General features: G+C 43.2%; 1 protein-coding gene and 1 long non-coding RNA gene across 2 annotated transcripts in view; both read left to right on the forward strand.

Moving 5' to 3' along the window:
• The window catches only part of LOC307153911 (ADP-ribosyl cyclase/cyclic ADP-ribose hydrolase 1), a 479938-nt gene that overhangs the window by 230793 nt on the left and 230515 nt on the right, over positions 1 to 18630 (forward strand). The window lies entirely within an intron of this gene.
• Positions 5040 to 6399, forward strand: LOC307153916. Its single transcript, XR_013820226.1, has 3 exons — positions 5040 to 5095; positions 5341 to 5421; positions 6274 to 6399. It is a non-coding gene; the product is annotated as an uncharacterized lncRNA (long non-coding RNA).

An 18630-nucleotide genomic window follows, 5' to 3' on the forward strand; every position in this document is an offset into this window, starting at 1 on the left:
CTATTGGATACCATTAAGGACCAATATAGAACACCTTTGGCAACTTATAGGTTACATGTTGGTATGTACTGGACACCATTATGAACCATTAAGTCTCCAACAAATTTAGTGTTTTCTTTGGTTTGATGATATTAATATATAATTTGTTTGTCACTGATTTCCTGGACTGATCCTATGTTTAAGTGACAACTTTCACAGTAGAACTGAAATTCTACTTTCTCACAACTGTTTATAAACACTCTGTTAAAAAGATACTTGGATCGAGGTACAACCTCTTGCCAAAACAATTTATTTATCAACTGCATTAAATCATGTAACTGGCAACCAGTTATTTTATGCTTTCCTCGTCAACATCAACACCTGGCCTCCCTGCTGAAAAATCGAGAAATCCAGCTAAAACCAAGCTAAAAAGCTGGTTGGCTGGTTTAAGATGGAAGTAGCTGGTTTTAGCTGGTCTCCCAGCCTGGCGTGTATGATCAAGGTTTTTTCCCAGCCTGGACAATTTGGTGGTCAGCTGGTTTTAGCTGGTCTCCCATTCTGGCCAAGCTGATGAACATCTTATTATTATTATTATTATTTAGTATAATAATAATAATAATTCATACACACAAACAATACGTTAATATAGATTAAGTTGATTATAATACACTAGTTAATTGGAACCCAGAATTTTTTTTTTTTTTTTTTTTTTTGCCATTTAGTTATTCTTGTATTAGCTATTTATTAGCTATTCGTTAGTATTGTAACGCAAGGTATCATTAAATGTAAATTGAATTTTTCAAAAATAAAATAAAAAACTTTTAATAGGCTACTTCTTGCACATGAATGGGCCATAGAACTACACAATGGCCCTCATTTATCAAAAGTGCGTACACCAAATTTCCAGCGTACACCTGGCGTACACCCAAAACCACGGTGACTTTGAGATTTATCAATATGGACGTTGGCGTACGGCACGCTCAAATCCTACGCCAGCTCAGGAGGTGGTGTACGCACGTTTTGAGTGCGGGAATGCGCAGAAAAACAATTCCTAACACCACAAAACGCACTGACAAACTAAAAGATATAATATATTATGACCCACTGTAAAAAAAAAAACAACATAGTAATTATAAACTTAAGTGTTTATTTTTGTGCAACATGGACTTCAATGTTTAATTTGTGTGAATTTACCAAAGCATTTGATTTGTAGGCATATGTATTCCTTAAGTTGCGAGCCTGTGCGCTTTACCTGAAGTTTCAAGCCTTGTTTATACTTTCGCCTGGCTCCGCAGCGCGAGTCTCCGCAGACTGCGCGCGCACCTCCCCAAACGGACGAGGTGTTTATACTCGACGCGCTCGCCGTTACTATTCTTTGAAACGATGGTTAGGCCAGGGTTAGGCCCGGCAGGTGTGCACGGACTGGGTTTAGTAATGAAAGGCTTTCAATGACCAAAAAAATAATTCAGACTGACAAAATAATAAAAATGTCATTCTTCTTATTTTAAATAATAATAATAATAATAATACAAATAATAATAATAACGACATTCTTCTTCTAAATAACAATAAGCGTCATTAATAATAAAAATCTAGAAATCAATTTTGTTTCTTTCCACTTCCCTTTCGCTTTCTCTTTCTCAAAGAAGTTTCTCTTCTTTGCCGTCTTCCGTGTGTCCATGGCGTAAAATGAGGGCGTGGGGGAAGCGGAGACTTGAATATATAGGGGCGTGTTATTCTAATGACGATCGATTTCAGCCGCGGCATTTATCAAGGGCAGGTATTGCGTACACCAGAATTTCAAAGGTACGCACAGCTTCATAAATCAGGCGATGAGAGGAGTGTAAGCATAATCTTACGCCAATATATACGCCCGTTTCTACGCAAGAATGATAAATGAGGGCCAATGAGTTTAAAATTCATGATTTAATATTAATGGTATTTTAAATGATGTTATATGTTTTAATTCTAGACGTTTATTTAAATGCTGCGTGACTTTGAAGTGTTTTAATCCGCGTGCGCGTGAACATTCGAGTCGCATTCAAACACTGGAGCGAGCGCGCTGCGCGAGAGCAGATGGAGAAACGAGGAAACGTCATCATCATCAACTGACAAACAGCAGAACTCCCGTCTCTCGCTGTTGTTTTCACTGCTTTCCAGTGGCGGCGCCAGGGGGGAGCTAGGTGGTGCTGTAGCTCCCCCTATAATAGCCATAGCACCTGCCCAGCACCCCCAAGAAATGTCTGTAATTTTTTTATATTTATATTTTGATGTCATGTTTGAATAGTCTTTTTCATGTTGTTAAAAATAGGAATTAAATAATAATTTAAAAATCGCGAGCGGACACGCGCGGGCGGGCACGGGCGCGGTCGCCGTGAGCGCTGAGCGAGCAGGAACGAGTAACGTTAGTGAGTTGTCGTCGAAAAAGATGGATAAAGCAAAAAAGCTGTCGGGGACTAAAAATAGAAAAAGAAAGAGGAAAAGGAGATGGCATGTCAATTGATGCGACAGCAGCTACTGTAAATAAGTGGATGGTGAAAGGCAACAGGTAGGATTTAAAGTGTGATGTCCAGGCATGTAGGCTACTTGCCATCGGGACTACCGGGAGATTCCCGGTGGGCCGACGTGCTTTTTGGGCCGATACATCTCTTTTTTTCTTTTTTTTTTTGTCTTAACGGACCATAAAACTCGTACATCGGCGGCCCATTCGTTTTGTTTTGCTTAATTGGCGGCGCATGGGTTAGTGCCGGTGTAATGCATTGGTTAAAAAAAGTCAGCGTTAGTTTTTTTTTTCTGACACCCCATGAAACACGTAAGTTAGCTCAGCGGCCCATTGGTTCTTTTCTTGATTGACACTGGGCTGGCCCAATCACATCTTTAATGTGAAGTATAGAAAGAAATATACTCTTTCAAGTATAGAAATTAGTACAAAATTAATTATGGAAGTTTCCTTTATTTTTCAGTGCATTTGTTTTACAATATATGGCTATTACTATCATGGGATTAATATTATAACTATTATTATGTAGTAGTGTAATGTAGACTGACACTGTAACTAAAAGAGGTTTGAATTTTTCTTTGTTTAATTTGAACACTGAATATGGGTTGGAGCTTTTAATTTTTAACTCTCAAAGTGAACTCTCAGATTGATGATTGCCAAAATTGTTGCTGCATACCCCTCTGACACTGGGTAGTTGCGTCCCTGTCTATATCCCTTGCGTTTAATACTTTTACATATATATACAGTATATATATATATATACTACTTATAGTCGCAGAACGAGTATAGTTAATGCGGGCATGTACGCATGTGTATACTTTCATTATGGTGTTGTTCATGATGGCGTTTCATTATGGTGGTCCAATGCGACCTCCATAATGAAACGCCCCAAAATTCAAAGCACCTTCTCTTAAGTGTTGAGCATCCCCATAGCACCTGCAACAGAAAATCTCTGGAGCCGCCACTGCTGCTTTCAGGTGAGTTTAGTCAACAAATTCACACAAATAATACATACAAACGTCCCTGACACCTTTATTGCGTGTAATTGACAAGCTTCCGTTGAATATTTACTTTATAGAAATGGCTTTGTGTCTTCAAAAAAGTCCGTTAGCATCTCAACCATTTTCACTTAACGTTACGTTAAGCTAAGGCTAACTAACGTTATAGACTGGAGCTCTTGTTTATGAAAGTTTGGGGTTTTAACCACATCTTTGTGTTAGGGTTGCCACCCGTCCCGGTTTTCCAGGGATTGTTCTCTTTTTTGAGGGACAGTCCCGGAAAATTAATATTCTTTCCCGGGACACGAATTGTCCCGGTTTTTTGTTAAAATGTAGCCTACTTCTAAAGTAGAATTTCCATTTACCATTTTACTGTTACTGAAGAGCTGCCACGCGCAATTAACCCTTCTCACCCACAGAAAAATCGCGAAGCAAAGAGGACACGGAGACCGACAGACTATTCAGAGCAGGTTATTTATGATATAAAAAAATCTCAGCTCTCAGATTCTGTCAATTTTATTACGAAATTCAAACAATAAACACCGTTTTGGCGTTTGTAAATGTGACGTGAAAGATCCCTAGCGGCACGTGAACTGATCACCTCTAGCTAATAGTAAATAAACACGAATGAACAATGTTAAAATAAAACGTACAACTTACCGAAATGTATATTCATCATACATAATATCGATCAATCAGTGTTTTTCAACCGCGGAAAGGGTCAATAAAACAGCTGGAGAACAATTGTCACATAACATTTACCTCAGGAAAGCCATTTGATGACCATAGGCTATAGCACGTTAGTTAGCTAGAAAAAAAGAGCTATAGAGAGTATTTTGCTAAACATAGGCTACTATATTACATATTTATTATATTTACTTATCATTAAATAAAGTTGTTATTAATAAAAAAATGCATTATATTTAATTTGTTAAATAAAGTTATTTTAACCTTAAATAATTTTACCCGCTGATAAGGTTCTCTGTATGTTTACAGCATTAGGTGAGATTTTTTTCTTGAGAAAAATGAATGCCTATCTTCTAATATTTATCCAAATCAGTCAATTAAATCAAATCACAAGAATTGAACTGAATTGAAATCCTGAAATTTGTTTCAAGCAATAATAAAAAACGTATCTTACCAGAAATTGTACCATATAAACATTGTAACATGTTGTCACTAAACCTAATACAATTCAGTTTAGTTACTAAAATGTTTTGACAATCACAATACACTTATTTGCAAGATAATTTTTTTTTAGAGTTAAAAATTTCAGTTAAATATAAAGGAAAAACAGCGCTGGAAAATCATGCAAAAACCCCCCACTGTTCAAAGGTTTGGGGTCTGTAAGATTTATGCTTTTGAAAGAAGGAGCACATTTTAAAATCATTAACCCCAGGTTTTTTCATTGAGATTGTCCTTGAGAAGCATGTAAGCTAAATAATCAGATAAATAATAGGCGACAAATATAATGTTATAATGGTTGTAGTTATAATAATTAATTTAACTATTATGATAACAGGATATCATGGTTATTGGTATATTTTATTTTATTTCTCTAGGTCTGGTTTGAATTATGTTGGCCAATGAGACAGACACCATACTGTCCAACTCAGGGGTATTTATTTTGTATGCATTTTTTTTTACTGATAAATACTGAAATTCTTTTTACTTTTAAATGCTAAATGTGGTTCAGGCACGCAAGTTATTTTTCACAGATATCGGGCCAGCTTATAAGTATGAGTATACTCATAGCTCATACTCTTAGCCTTTAAAATGTTTGAATTGATATCCTCAATGCAATATCAGGGGGTAAAGATATCATTAGAGTTCTTAAACTTATGGCTATGCTCTTGTTATCAGATGAGATACAATCCCTAGCGTTTGGCCCTGTATTCTTCAGGACAAGACCTTGATGCCATCCACACTCAGTAGATGAAGAAGGTGAGTTTCACAATAGCTGCCACTATCACAAATCAAGAGACTGAACACAACAGGCTTTCATCCATATGAACACACCCATATGTAGGCATGGGTACTGAAACAATACTAATACTTATATTCACTTAAACACAGTTTATGTCTTAAAGGTATAGTGGAGGATCTTTCCGAATTTTAGATAAGAACCGCCCTCTCCACTTTTTAAAAAAATGCACATGCGCAACACTCTGCTCCCGAGAGGGAACGGCTATTAAACGTGTGCGAGGTTCTCCTCGTGCACGCTCTGTTTACAAGTTGCTGTCGGCATCGCTCATACAACATTACTTTCCAAAAGAAGATTTGCACTTTTTCTCCAAATAGCATGCCAAACTTTACCTGTCGAGTAGAAACCTTGCGACTGAGGCATCAGTGGAAAGCCCAACCTGTGTTTTCAGTGCACGCCATCGTGTGAAACAATCTCCCAAAAACACTCTGGTCTTGTTTCTCTCTTCTGAGGCCTTTCTCTTCTTCTCATACACTTCGTACAAACTTTTTCTCTTGCGACCCTCAGACATTTTCAAACAACCCGGTGAAACGGCGAGCTTCAATGAATGGCGTTAACCGTAGCTCACCAGTCACCACACATAAACACCTGAAAGTGCACATGCGCAGAAAGCGAAAACTAAGGGACGAGCACGTATGACAGCCTTACGTAAACATATCACCAGAATTATTGACAATTAGGAGGACCAATAGTATAGATGATCCATCCGGAAGAAAAAAATCCTCCACTATACCTTTAAGTTTAAGCTTGTTGAATAATATGTCAAAAGAAATGCAATGGTCAGGATTATTGAGGGCCTTTTTCTATGACAGCAGACACATGAGATAATGCCTGAAGTGAGTCAGTGAAGGAGAAGATCAAGCCTATGGAGGAGGACATGCAGTTTACACTTCAGGAGAAAGACAAAGATGAGCTCCAGGGCAGATTCAGCAATCATTATAAAGTGAGTTCAGTGTTTCCATGTTTAGGTGATACTGTTTAATAAAGCAGATACATTGTGTTATTTAAAGTGATGATTTTACTTGTTTTATTATTAAAAGTTAATATTAAAGGTTAAAAATTACCCATGGAAATAGACCTGCACGATATTGCAAAAAACTGATATTGCAATATTTCATTTTTTCTGCAATATATAATGCAATATGAAAAACTATTTCACCAAATTACTTAAATAGCTGTATTTGGGAAATAATTAATCATTCTGGATTGGTGTGATTTTGTAGGGGTTTCTGCACAGAAAATAATAAATTGCAAGCATAGGTAAAAAAATGTAACAAAGATGCAAAATAAAAATATTCCACGTAAGTCTAATTTAGGTACAGAAATTGAGTAATCAACTGTAAAATAACATGGCATAGTCTTTACATAGCCTGACTTCACAGAGGCCTATACTGCAATATCACTACCACAGATAGGTATGAATGATAAAACAATATGTTCATGGCTTTAATGCATCACATAACATGCGTGTTTATCACAGTGTGTCAGGATGTGTGTGTCTTGCACCTGTTTTATGAGGACACAGTTTTATGAGGACATCATAAGTACATGTTCCTGATGTTTAACTTGACTAGAGAATCTCAGTGTGTTGTGTTAGTTTGACAGAATCCTGGTCTATGAGGACACTAGTTTTACCGGGACACACATAATGGAATATTAGGATCGATACTGATAACCCATAATTCACAGCTCATTGTGGCTAATACCAATATCGAAAACTATTTGTGCTTGTTAGATTAAATATAATATATTATATTAAATTAAATAATATCATTGAAGAAGTTGGTAAAAATAGCAACCTCTGTTGAAATTGGCTTTCAATAAGTAATACTAAAATTAGTATTTATTTGTCTTTTATATTTTTTATTTGCTCTTCTTTCCTTTTTTCAGATGATAACTGAGAATAATCAGATGAAACCTGAACAAGATAGAGCAACTCTAAAGGTATCTAAGAAGTTTATAATATAAATGTCTTACTGTGTTTCCCAACGTTTTGATTGTTAACAGCCTAGTGTCTTATTCTAATTGAATGTATTGATAATTGAATATTTTGAAATGAAAGATGGAGCATAGGCCTACATTTAATAAAATTCGGGAAAAAATATCCTTTATAAAGGTAAAAAGGTTTTCCAACAGTGATGCAATGAAACATTGATAATTTAAGTTCTAAGGGAGTAAAGCCTCTGTTTAGGTTATTTAGGAAATGTAATTTTGCCAAAAGAAGAATTTCTTTTAATTTAAATAAATGTTAATTTTAAAGCAGCCTACTTCAGTGCGATATGTTAATGTAATAGTAATGTTTTCTTATAATATCTTTGTACTTTTACATTTCATCATATCATTGGGTAACTGTTGAGCAGCTTTTTTTGCTCGAGACCCAGCTTTCTTTCCCATTCAATAGTGCTGCTCTGCAGTTTGATACTATTATGGGCGTCTGTTTTTAAGAGCAAAAACGCTAACTTGACTAAATTTCGGTGCATCCCTAACCTGAACTATGTTTTATAATTTAAAACCTACACCTGGAGAAGGTTAAATAACAGATGACTGTAATGCTATGAACATTACATGACTAGTGGACAAAGTTCACAGCTGGCAAGATCTTGAATCTGCTCAAAGTACGCCCAAAGATGTTGGATGAATATATTTAAAAATATAGTGTATGGATAATCTTATGCACTGGTAATGTGGTTTAAGAGGTACATTGTCCTAATGAATTCTCCTTCTTTTTGCAGGTCTAATCATTCAGCCCCAGTGAAGCCATACAATGTAAAAGAATAACTGTGAATCAAATAATAAAAATGTAATATTAATGTTTTGTGTCAGATGTTTATTTCCATATGGGTTGAGTAAAAAAAACGGTCTTAATACTGTATATCATTTTTATTTCAGGTGCATGTTCTTCATTCTTTGCTAAACAAAACCTGAGCTGTAAGCTATTGAAAAGTTGGTGTGCAGCTTATATCAGTTGTGTATAATTGTAATAATAATTCAAATTAATTAATTAAAAACTATAATTAATGTCCTAATTATTAACAGCTAAATGCATTAAACCTACAAATCTTAACCAATACAAAAAACTGTAATGGAAACCATTAAATATGTGCAATTCAAGATCAATACAAATTTGTAATGAAGCCATCAGAACCAATACAAAACTGTAATGGAAACCATTAAAATACATGACCAATACAAATTTGTAATGAAACCATCAGAACCAATACAAATTTGTAATGAAACCATCAGAACCAATACAAAACTGTAATGGAAACCATTAAAATACATGACCAATACAAATTTGTAATGGAAACCGTTTCGGTTACTAACGTAACCTCTGTTCTCTCTAGAAGAGGGAACGAGTATTGCGTAGTTACTACGCTACGGGAAAGCCTTTCTTTCTCGAGATACTGAAGCCAAAAATTATCCTTAATTTTTATAATCTTGTCAACGCAGTGCGGCAGCCTGCAGACCTAGGGCAGGCTTACTAGCGTGCCCATTGGCTGCCCTGCGGCAACTGCAGCAGCCTACCGCTGAGCCCTTGGCGTGACGTCACGACCAATGAGCGCGCTTGGCGCGCTTAATGCGTCACAGCCCGCGAAAAGGGGTGTGGCTTAGCGTATAAAAGCGGGGCTCGGAGGCTGCTTCTCTGGTTTCTGTCGCATGAAGCGAATGAGCTCGTGGCGCGAGCACGGCGGGCTACGCAATACTCGTTCCCTCTTCTAGAGAGAACAGAGGTTACGTTAGTAACCGAAACGTTCTCTTGCGAGAGGTTCTCTCGTATTGCGTAGTTACTACGCTACGGGAACACCCTTGTCAACGCCGTGCGCGCCCAGCATCCACTGAATGAGTCCCAGGGAGAGCCCGGGGAACGTGATAGCAGAGAGCCGGGCGGCCCACAGAGGGCTAGCGCCGTACATAAGCACACACTAGGGGGTTAGGAGCGGCACGGCCGGTCCGAACTGACAATTCCCTGTATAGTGCAGCTCAACCAGTAGAGCTAAATCACACAACGTAGCCCGCGCACAGATAGTGGGCTGGCATACGCGAGACTTAGACTGATAACACTTTCGCCTGCAAGGTGGGAACATCCAGGTTGTAAAACCTAACAAATGTGGAGGGGGAGGCCCAGCCTGCCGCTGCACAAATGTCATGAATGGGAATCCCGCTGGACCACGCCCACGACGAGGCCATGCCTCTGGTGGAGTGAGCTTGAATGCCCAATGGGCACTGCAGGTCTTTAGACGCATAAGCAGCAGCAATAGCGTCCACTATCCATCTGGACAGGCTGTGTTTCGAGGCGGCGAGACCCTTGGTGCGCCCGCCAAACGAAACAAAGAGCTGTTCCACCACTCGTTTGACTGAAGACAGTGCTATCAGAAAAACGGTTTTGAGCGTGAGGTATTTCATATCCACAGTTTCCAAGGGTTCGAAGGGATGCGCTTTCAGGGCCTCCAAGACCAGTGAAAGATCCCACATAGGAACCGAGGGGGGTCGCGGGGGGTTCATCCTCCTGGCTCCTCTAAGGAAGCGGATGGCGAACTCGTTCCTTCCTAATGCGCGGCCCAGCTCTGAAACAGAGAGCGCTGAAATGGCCGTGACATAGACTTTGAGCGTGGAGGGGGACCTGCCCGCGTCCAGTAACTCTTGAAGGAAACACAGTACTCGTGATACCCCACATGTCTGTGGATCGAGCCCCTTAGCAGTGCACCATCTGTTAAACACTGACCATTTCGACATGTAGAGCCGCCTCGTAGAGGGGGCTCTAGATTGTATGATCGTGTTCATGACCCCGTCTGGCAGATCAGCGTGTAATCGTTGAGGCTCCACGCATGCAGAGACAGCGCTCTGGATGGGGATGCCATATCGAGCCGCGGGCTTGAGAGAGAAGGTCTCTCTTCACCGGTATCGGCCAGGGGGCTGAGTCTGCCAGCTGTATTAGATCCGGGAACCAAGCTTGGTTCTCCCAGTATGGGGCTAAGAGGAGCACTGTGTGGCGCGCTTCCCTGATTCTCTTGATGACCTGAGGCAGCAGAGAGACCGGGGGAAAAGCATACAGCGGGCCGCTGGGCCAGGTCTGGGCCAGCGCGTCCTCGTTCTTCGAGAAGAACTCTGGGCAATGAGCGTTGTCTTTTGACGCAAAAAGGTCGACTTTCGCTTTGCCGAAACGGCGCCACAGTGACTGGACTGTTTGGGGGTGTAGAGACCACTCCCCAGGGGGAACGATGTCCCTGGACAGTCTGTCGGGGCCCTCGTTCAGGTGGCCAGGCACATGCGCGGCTCTCAGCGAGCGCAGAGAGTGCTGAGCCCACACGAGGAGGCGTTCCGCCAGGGTGCAGAGCGTCTTTGATCTGACACCGCCCTGGCGATTCACATAGGCCACTACCGATGTATTGTCCGTGCGGACTAGAACATGGTGACCGTGGAGGAATGGGAGGAAGTGTTTGAGCGCTTTCTCGACCGCGAGCATCTCTAGACAGTTTATGTGTAGGAGATTCTCCTGGTCTGACCAGCGGCCATAGACCGGTCTGCCTTCGAAGAGCGCTCCCCAACCTAGGTTGGAAGCGTCTGTCGAGACAACTTTCCGGTGTGAAATCACTCCCATAGTCACTCCTGTGTGATACCATTCGGCTGCCAGCCAGGGCTGCAGGGCTGAAATGCAGCTCTGATTCACTCTGACTCGCAAGCCGCCGGCCGCCCAGGCTCGGTGGGGCACGCGCGCTTTCAGCCAGCGTTGAAGCGGGCGCATGCGCAGTAAGCCCAGCTGGAGCGCTGCTGCAGCTGAGGCAATATGCCCCAGGATACGCTGGAATGTCCTCAGCGGAACCCGGCTGCCTATTTGGAGGGATGCGGCGAGGAGGCGGATGCGGCGCGCGCACTGCTCCGACAGTCTGGCCGTCATAGCCACCGAGTCCAGTTCTATTCCAAGAAGGAAATTGACTGACGGGGCGATAGCGAGCTCTTGGTCCAGTGACCGAGAGACCCAGATCCTCCAGATGGCTGAGAAGCGCTGTTCTGTGAGACACAAGTTCCGTCTCTGACAGCGCTAGAATAAGCCAATCGTCCAGATAATTCAGTATTCGCATTCCCTGTTTTCTCAGGGGAGCGAGAGCCGTGTCCATGCATTTCGTAATGTACGGGGTGCCAAAGACAGGCCGAAGGGCAGGATTGTGTACTGATATACTCGACCGTTGAAGGCGAATCTCAAGAATGGCCTGTGACGGGGAGTTATCTGGATCTGAAAATATGCGTCTTTTAGATCGAGAGAGATAAACCAGTCTCCTGGGCGAATCTGCGCGAGGATTTTTCTGGTTGTGATCATTTTGAACGGCCGTCTCATGAGGGCTTTGTTCAGATGTCTCAGATCTAAAATAGGTCTTAGCACTCCGTCCTTCTTGGGTACGAGGAAGTAGCGGCTGTAAAAGCTCGACTCGCTCAGAGAAGGATGGACCTGTTCTATAGCCATTTTGCGCAGCAGCTTCGCTATTTCGGCTTGAAGCAGGTGCGCAGCTTCTGAACTCACTTTCGTCTCCGTCTGTGCTAGAAAGCGCGGAGGGCGACGAGCGAATTGAAGCGCATAGCCGTGTTTTATAGTACTCAGCACCCATTCTGACGCGCCCTGAATAGCTTCCCATGCTTCCGCATGCATAGCTAGGGGTCGAATGGTCTCTGGGTTCAGATCGCCGCGCTGCGCGGGATTGGGGAACCTGTATCAGAGAGGATGGAGCGGCGTGCGCGCCGCTGGTGCTCGAACACGGGGGCTGGTAAACAGTATTGGCCGGCTGTACAGCGTTCGGTAGCTCGGTCCCAGAGGATGGAGCGCGATTTGCTGACAAACACCCCTGGCACGAAAGCGGCGTGGGGATTGTAATGTCTAAAAGTGAGTGCGCGTGCACGTGAGCGGGCGCAGAGTTTACACTTATGACACGGCCAGTGTTTGGGAGCTTAGAGGGTGTGCGACCCGAGGTAACTGAATGGCAGAGCGAGCAGCGGGTAGGTGTGAGCACAAAGTTGTGGGCACATTTACTACACTTAGTACTCGAGCGGCTTGTGTCCGCTTTATGAGAGTGCGCTCTGTGAGCGTTACCATGGGGACCATTTTTGTGTGAAGCAGTGAGCACATGGGAGTGGGCACATTTTCTACACTTATGACACCTTCGGCCAGAGCCGGAATGTTTGTGAGCTTTAGAGGATCTGCAACCCGGGGTAACTGTGTGATAGAGCGGGCAGCAGCTAGGTGTGAGCACAGAGTTGTGGGCACATTTACTACACTTAGTACTCAAGCGGCATGTGTCCGCTTTATGAGAGTGCGCTCTGTGAGCGTTACCGGGGAGACCGTGTTTTGTGTGTAGCAGTGAGCACATGGGAGTGGGCACATTTTCTACACTTGTAACACCATCGGCGTTATAGAGCAAATGCTTTGATGGCTCATATGTTTAGACGCTCATAAATACTCAAGCACCATCCTGTGAGATGCGGGTTCGCTTTCTGTATGTAAGAAAGCTGGCCGCGAGCTCGGAGAAGCCAGCAGAAAAAATATTTTTCTGCCGCCTAGAGCCGGATTTGAACACGGGTCTCCAGTGCAGAAGCGTAATATTCTGCCACTGAGCCACAGGGGCACACATGAGCTTCCAGTTGGTGCGAGCATATGACCGAGCGTCGTGTTTCGGCGTTTGTTTGCAGGCGCGCGTGTATTAAAACAGGCCCGTTTACTGCAGCATTAGTATTTCCAGCCGCCTGAACTTAGAGGGGACTGAGAAATATGTATCCCGTGAGATGCGGGTTTGCTTTCTGTATGTAAGAAAGCTGGCCACGAGCTCGGAGAAGCAAGCAGAAAAAAGTTTTTCTGCTGCCAGAGCCGGATTCGAACACGGGTCTCTGGTGCGGAAGCCTAATGTTCTGCCACTGAGCCACAGGGGCACACATGAGCTTCCAGTCAGTGCGAGCATATGACCGAGCGTCGTGTTTCGTTTCGGCGTTTGTTTGCAGGCGCGCATGTATTAAAACAGGCCCGTTTACTGCAGCATTAGTATTTCCAGCCGCCTGAACTTAGAGGGGACTGAGAAATATGTATCCCGTGAGATGCGGGTTTGCTTTCTGTATGTAAGAAAGCTGGCCGCGAGCTCGGAGAAGCAAGCAGAAAAAAGTTTTTCTGCTGCCAGAGCCGGATTCGAACACGGGTCTCTGGTGCGGAAGCCTAATGTTCTGCCACTGAGCCACAGGGGCACACATGAGCTTCCAGTCAGTGCGAGCATATGACCGAGCGTTTGTTTGCAGGCGCGCGTGTATTAAAACAGGCTCGTTTACTGCAGTATTAGTATTTCCAGCCGCCTGAACTTAGAGGGGACTGAGAAATATGCGAGGATTGGAGGAAGTCCGGCCTAAGCGGGACGAAAACACTCTCTCTTCCTCCTTTCGCCGGTGCTCGTGACGTCCGCTCTGATATCCCTTGAGAACGGCGCAGTTGCGCGGCTCGAACAAAGGGAGAGAGAGCGGGAAGATGTCATTATGTGCTGTGACATCGTTTGTTTGCAGGCGTGCGTGTATAACAACAGGCTCGTTTACTGCAATATAGATATTTCTAGTCGCCTGAGCTAGGAGGGGACTGAGAAATGTGTGAGAAACGGAGGTGGCCGGAGAGTGACGCGCGCGACCGAGACGCGGGGTAGCTTTCTTATAACGTAAAGGAAGCCAGCCCGTGACCGTCTACTTCTGACATCCCTTGTGAGCGGCGCCTTGCGCGGCTCGAACAGAGGGGGAGAGGGCGTGCGTCATCCGGGGGGGGGGGGGTAGCTTCCTTGTAACGTAAAGGAAGCTATAGCCCGTGACCGTCCGTTCTGACATCCCTTGTGAGCGGCGCCGTTTGCGCGGCTTGACAGAGGGGAGTAACCAGCTGGTCTGCTTCATCCCCTGAGGCGACGGCAGTGCGGGCAGAGGCCGGCCGCTGCGCGTCGGTGAAGGGCGGGGGAGAAGGAGAGAGCGAGGCTCGCGGGAGGGGCTCCGGCGAGCGCTCAGCTATAACCACCGGCTCGGGAGGCCTTTGAGAGCGGCGTTTTTTCTTACGCGGCCCGGAAGAGGCAGCCGGAGAAGGTGGAGGATCGTGAAACATGGCGAGTCGAGCCCGCAGGGTCGACATCGGCAAGTCCTCACACTGTTCGCAGCCGCCCGTGAAGGGCGCGGGCTGCGTGGTCGAAACCCAGTCAGAGAGCGCAGATCACGTGGCGGTCTCCGTCGCTGAGCGCGGCTCTGCACGAGCCACAGGATGAGCGAGGCATTTGCAACAACGCCTCGCGCTCTTTTAGATGCAAAGTGTGTCGCGGGGCGAACACACAAACACATACAACACAGAGCAGTAAAAGGATATATTCGCCGGATAGCGAAGCAGGCAGGGAAAGCTGAAGGCGGCGAAGGCGGCCGGCGTCCTCAGGCTGAGATCCTCGGCGTGCTGGTCGCTTGATTCGACGGCGGCTTCCTCAGAGAGCAGCGATGCGTAGAGCTTCGCTGAAAAGACAGAAATCAGAGAAGCAGCCTCCGAGCCCCGCTTTTATACGCTAAGCCACACCCCTTTTCGCGGGCTGTGACGCATTAAGCGCGCCAAGCGCGCTCATTGGTCGTGACGTCACGCCAAGGGCTCAGCGGTAGGCTGCTGCAGTTGCCGCAGGGCAGCCAATGGGCACGCTAGTAAGCCTGCCCTAGGTCTGCAGGCTGCCGCACTGCGTTGACAAGATTATAAAAATTAAGGATAATTTTTGGCTTCAGTATCTCGAGAAAGAAAGGCTTTCCCGTAGCGTAGTAACTACGCAATACGAGAGAACCTCTCGTAAGAGAACCTTAAAACCAATAAATCCTAATGGAATATGGCCCAAAACACACTACGTAATGGACTCCACTTGGTAATGGTTTTAATGGTTAACGGCTGATGGTTTGTAATGGTTTTGTAGTGGAAACCATTAGCAATTCTGTAATGGTTTCTATTGTTTTTTTCAGCAGGGCAATTTCTATATGACCCTATTATAGCCAGAGCCATAGAGAGAAAGAGTTGCGACACTCTTTGATGTCGCCGCTATGGCTGTCACGTGGTTCATGTAAGCCCCAATAGTTCCAAAACATACGCTGGCTGTCATGTTCTTCTATGGGACAGACAGCAGCGATTGCATTATTGAACGGTAAATATAAAATAAAACACACACCCAAGTACTTTTTCAGCTGTTATTGCATTATTGCATTTTGTTAATGTCAGTTTTGCATTTGGAGACAAGTTTTAGGCTATATTTTTGGAGGGAAAAGCTTAGTGTTCATGTTCGCATGGGTAGTAGCACTGGCTTTAGCGGCTCTAACTTAACTTTTCCATATCATTCATCTGATGATGGACGTCTCATGATATTTATTTTAGCACAACTGGGCTGTATTAGGCTATTGATTCCCGTGATTTTGCTTATAAATTTTGATTCAGCCATTAGCCTACCTTTGTGATCACGTAAAGAGGTCTGCCGTGGCGGTCCGTTCAGAATTCGCTTAGAAGCTAGCTCACTTCTTCTGATGAAAGTGGCCACCCCCAGGACCACAATGTGAAACATTATCATGTTAAGACTAAGAATATTATTTTAATATTAAGCCATACACATTATCAAAACTATAACAGATTAAAAACGAATTTAAGCATTGCTGATACAAATGAAGGTTTTCAAATAAAATATTTTTATTAAACAATGACAGACAACAAAAATGTGTGCTTGTGTGAGTGTGTGTGAACAAGAAAAACAAAAACCAGGAGCAGGTGATCCATGAAACAGACAGGACTGGTGATGGTCAAGACTTTGAGGATGCTAAATTGCGGACGGATTTTTGATATCTCGAACGGTTTGGCCGTGGCGAGGAATCGAATTTATGGCGAGAAAAGAGAAACACGAAGTGGAATAAATTCTGCATACATTGACTGATCTTGATGAAACTTCAGCAGTGTGTTCGTGGTAAGAGGCCGATCAGATGGATGTAACTATTGTGAGTCAAAGTTATAGCGCCACCAACTGGCAGCAGGAAGTGTGTCACTTTCAACATGCTTTTGACAAAAGTGGGGGGGTTAGTTTTAACTACAGTAAAAAAAAAATAGTACGTATATTGTTCTCATCAAGCCGGACAACTTTCTAATTTACATTCATTAGCTCCAGCCATCAGGAAGTCAGATATTTTGGTCTGAATGTGGATTTTTTTGCAAAATCAGCCTCTGAATTTTTAGCCACTCCTCTTAAACTATTTATTTTATTCCCACCAAACTTTTTCAACATGATGAAAATACATAAAATATGCTAAATTGTGAATGGATAATAAATATCTCAAACGGTTTTGCTATAGTGAGGGACTAAAGTAATGTACAAAAAGGAAACTAAAAGCCTCATCTTCTAAAAATGTAATTATAAACCATTTATTTCTATATAAAAGTATACAAATATCACAACTAAACCCATTTTATTCTTTTTTTTTTTTTTCAATTTAATAATTTAAAAGTTTAAAAATAGTAATTGTACTATTTAGTCCCATAAAAGTCAAGTCATACATAGGGCTATACTGCCCTCTTGTGTTCAAAATCAGGTAGGCCTATTGTATCTACATAAAAATATACTAGGTTTGTGACGGTGAGAATATTTTACCACTGGTTAATCTATGTGTGACACCGCTGGGGGCTTTTGAATCGCCAACTTAAAAACGAAAGTAAAATATGCTCGTCCGCACTGACATTGATAGTGGTTGAGCGAGCGTTTCAAATGAATTCCTATGGAAGTAGGAATTAACTGAAAAACGTTCACTCTGTTCTGCTCGTTCCTTGCCGTGGATGCGCACCGTTATGAATGCCCGTGCAGCCATGAGCATTTTAGTTTAATTTTACAATTAGTGCCTTTCGGGGGGTGGATTGCTTGAAATTATTTTACAAAAGCACAATGTTGTGTTTTATTGCGACTGTACACACATATAAGTTAACACTTTCCAGTTTGAATGTCGTCCTGTATAATGACGGAGTATGTTTTTATGTGTCCACTCTTCAATCGCGCCCACGCCGCACACACACACACACACTCACTTTCAAAATGCTTTGAAATCACCCTCTTAATTTTACCCGATTTGCTTCAAACTTTATGTGTATAATGTAAACACACGGCAGATGTAGACCTGTGAAAGGATTATTGATATCTTAGATACTGTTGCCATGGCAACACATCAAACTTTAATATTCTTTTTTGATGTTTTTGAGACTATTAGCATGCTTGAAATTGGATGAAACTCGACAGACACATCATATTTATTAGCCAGTAGACATGTGCAAAGTTTCAGAAACGGGTGTGGTGGAATGGCTCAGTAGCGCCACCTTTAGTCAAAAATGGGGGCTTAGTTTTTCCTAGAATCACAAAACTTGGTACGTATATTGTTCTCATCAAGCCGGACAACTTTCTAATTTATACTCCTTAGCTCCGACCAACAGAAAGTCAGATATTTTGGTTTGAATGAGGATTTTCTACCTCTCTCTCTGCCTCTAGCCTACGTCTCTGTGTGTGTGTGTGTAGCGGGGTGGGGGTGGGGGATTTGTCTATTCCATTTAATCTTAGTTTTTCAAGGTTTCAGGGGCTTTTGGGGTCCTTAACATGCTCAAAAACTCTTGAAACTTTGCACACAGTTCAGAACCCACGGCCATCAGTGCCGGGCTGAAGCTGGTAACTGGGCGTGGCAGGGGGGCTCAACAGCGCCCCCTTGAACACGGTCTGAAAACTTGGTCCATATATCAAACACACTTGCATGAATTAATATGAAACTCGGTACACATATAGATCTCATCGGGCCGAACAACTTCCGCACTCTAAGTTATTAGCTCCGTCCAACAGGAAGTCAGCTATTATGTGTTGTTTGGAGAACGCTTGCTGTGGAATTTGAAACACTCCTCCTAGAAAATTAATTAAATCGCCACCAAACTCTGTGTGCATGAAGTCAAGTCATTGAGGATGCTAAATTGCGGACGGATTTTTGATATCTCGAACGGTTTGGCCGTGGCGTGGAAACGCATTTATGGCGAGAAAAGAGAAACACGAAGTGTTATAACTTCTGCATACATTAACTGATCTTGATGAAACTTCAGCAGTGTGTTCATGGTAAAAGGCCAGTCAGATGGATGTAACTATTGTGAGTCA

Source organism: Squalius cephalus (genome assembly GCF_949319135.1).
Source record: "Squalius cephalus genome assembly, chromosome: 25".
Lineage (NCBI taxonomy): Eukaryota > Metazoa > Chordata > Actinopteri > Cypriniformes > Leuciscidae > Squalius > Squalius cephalus.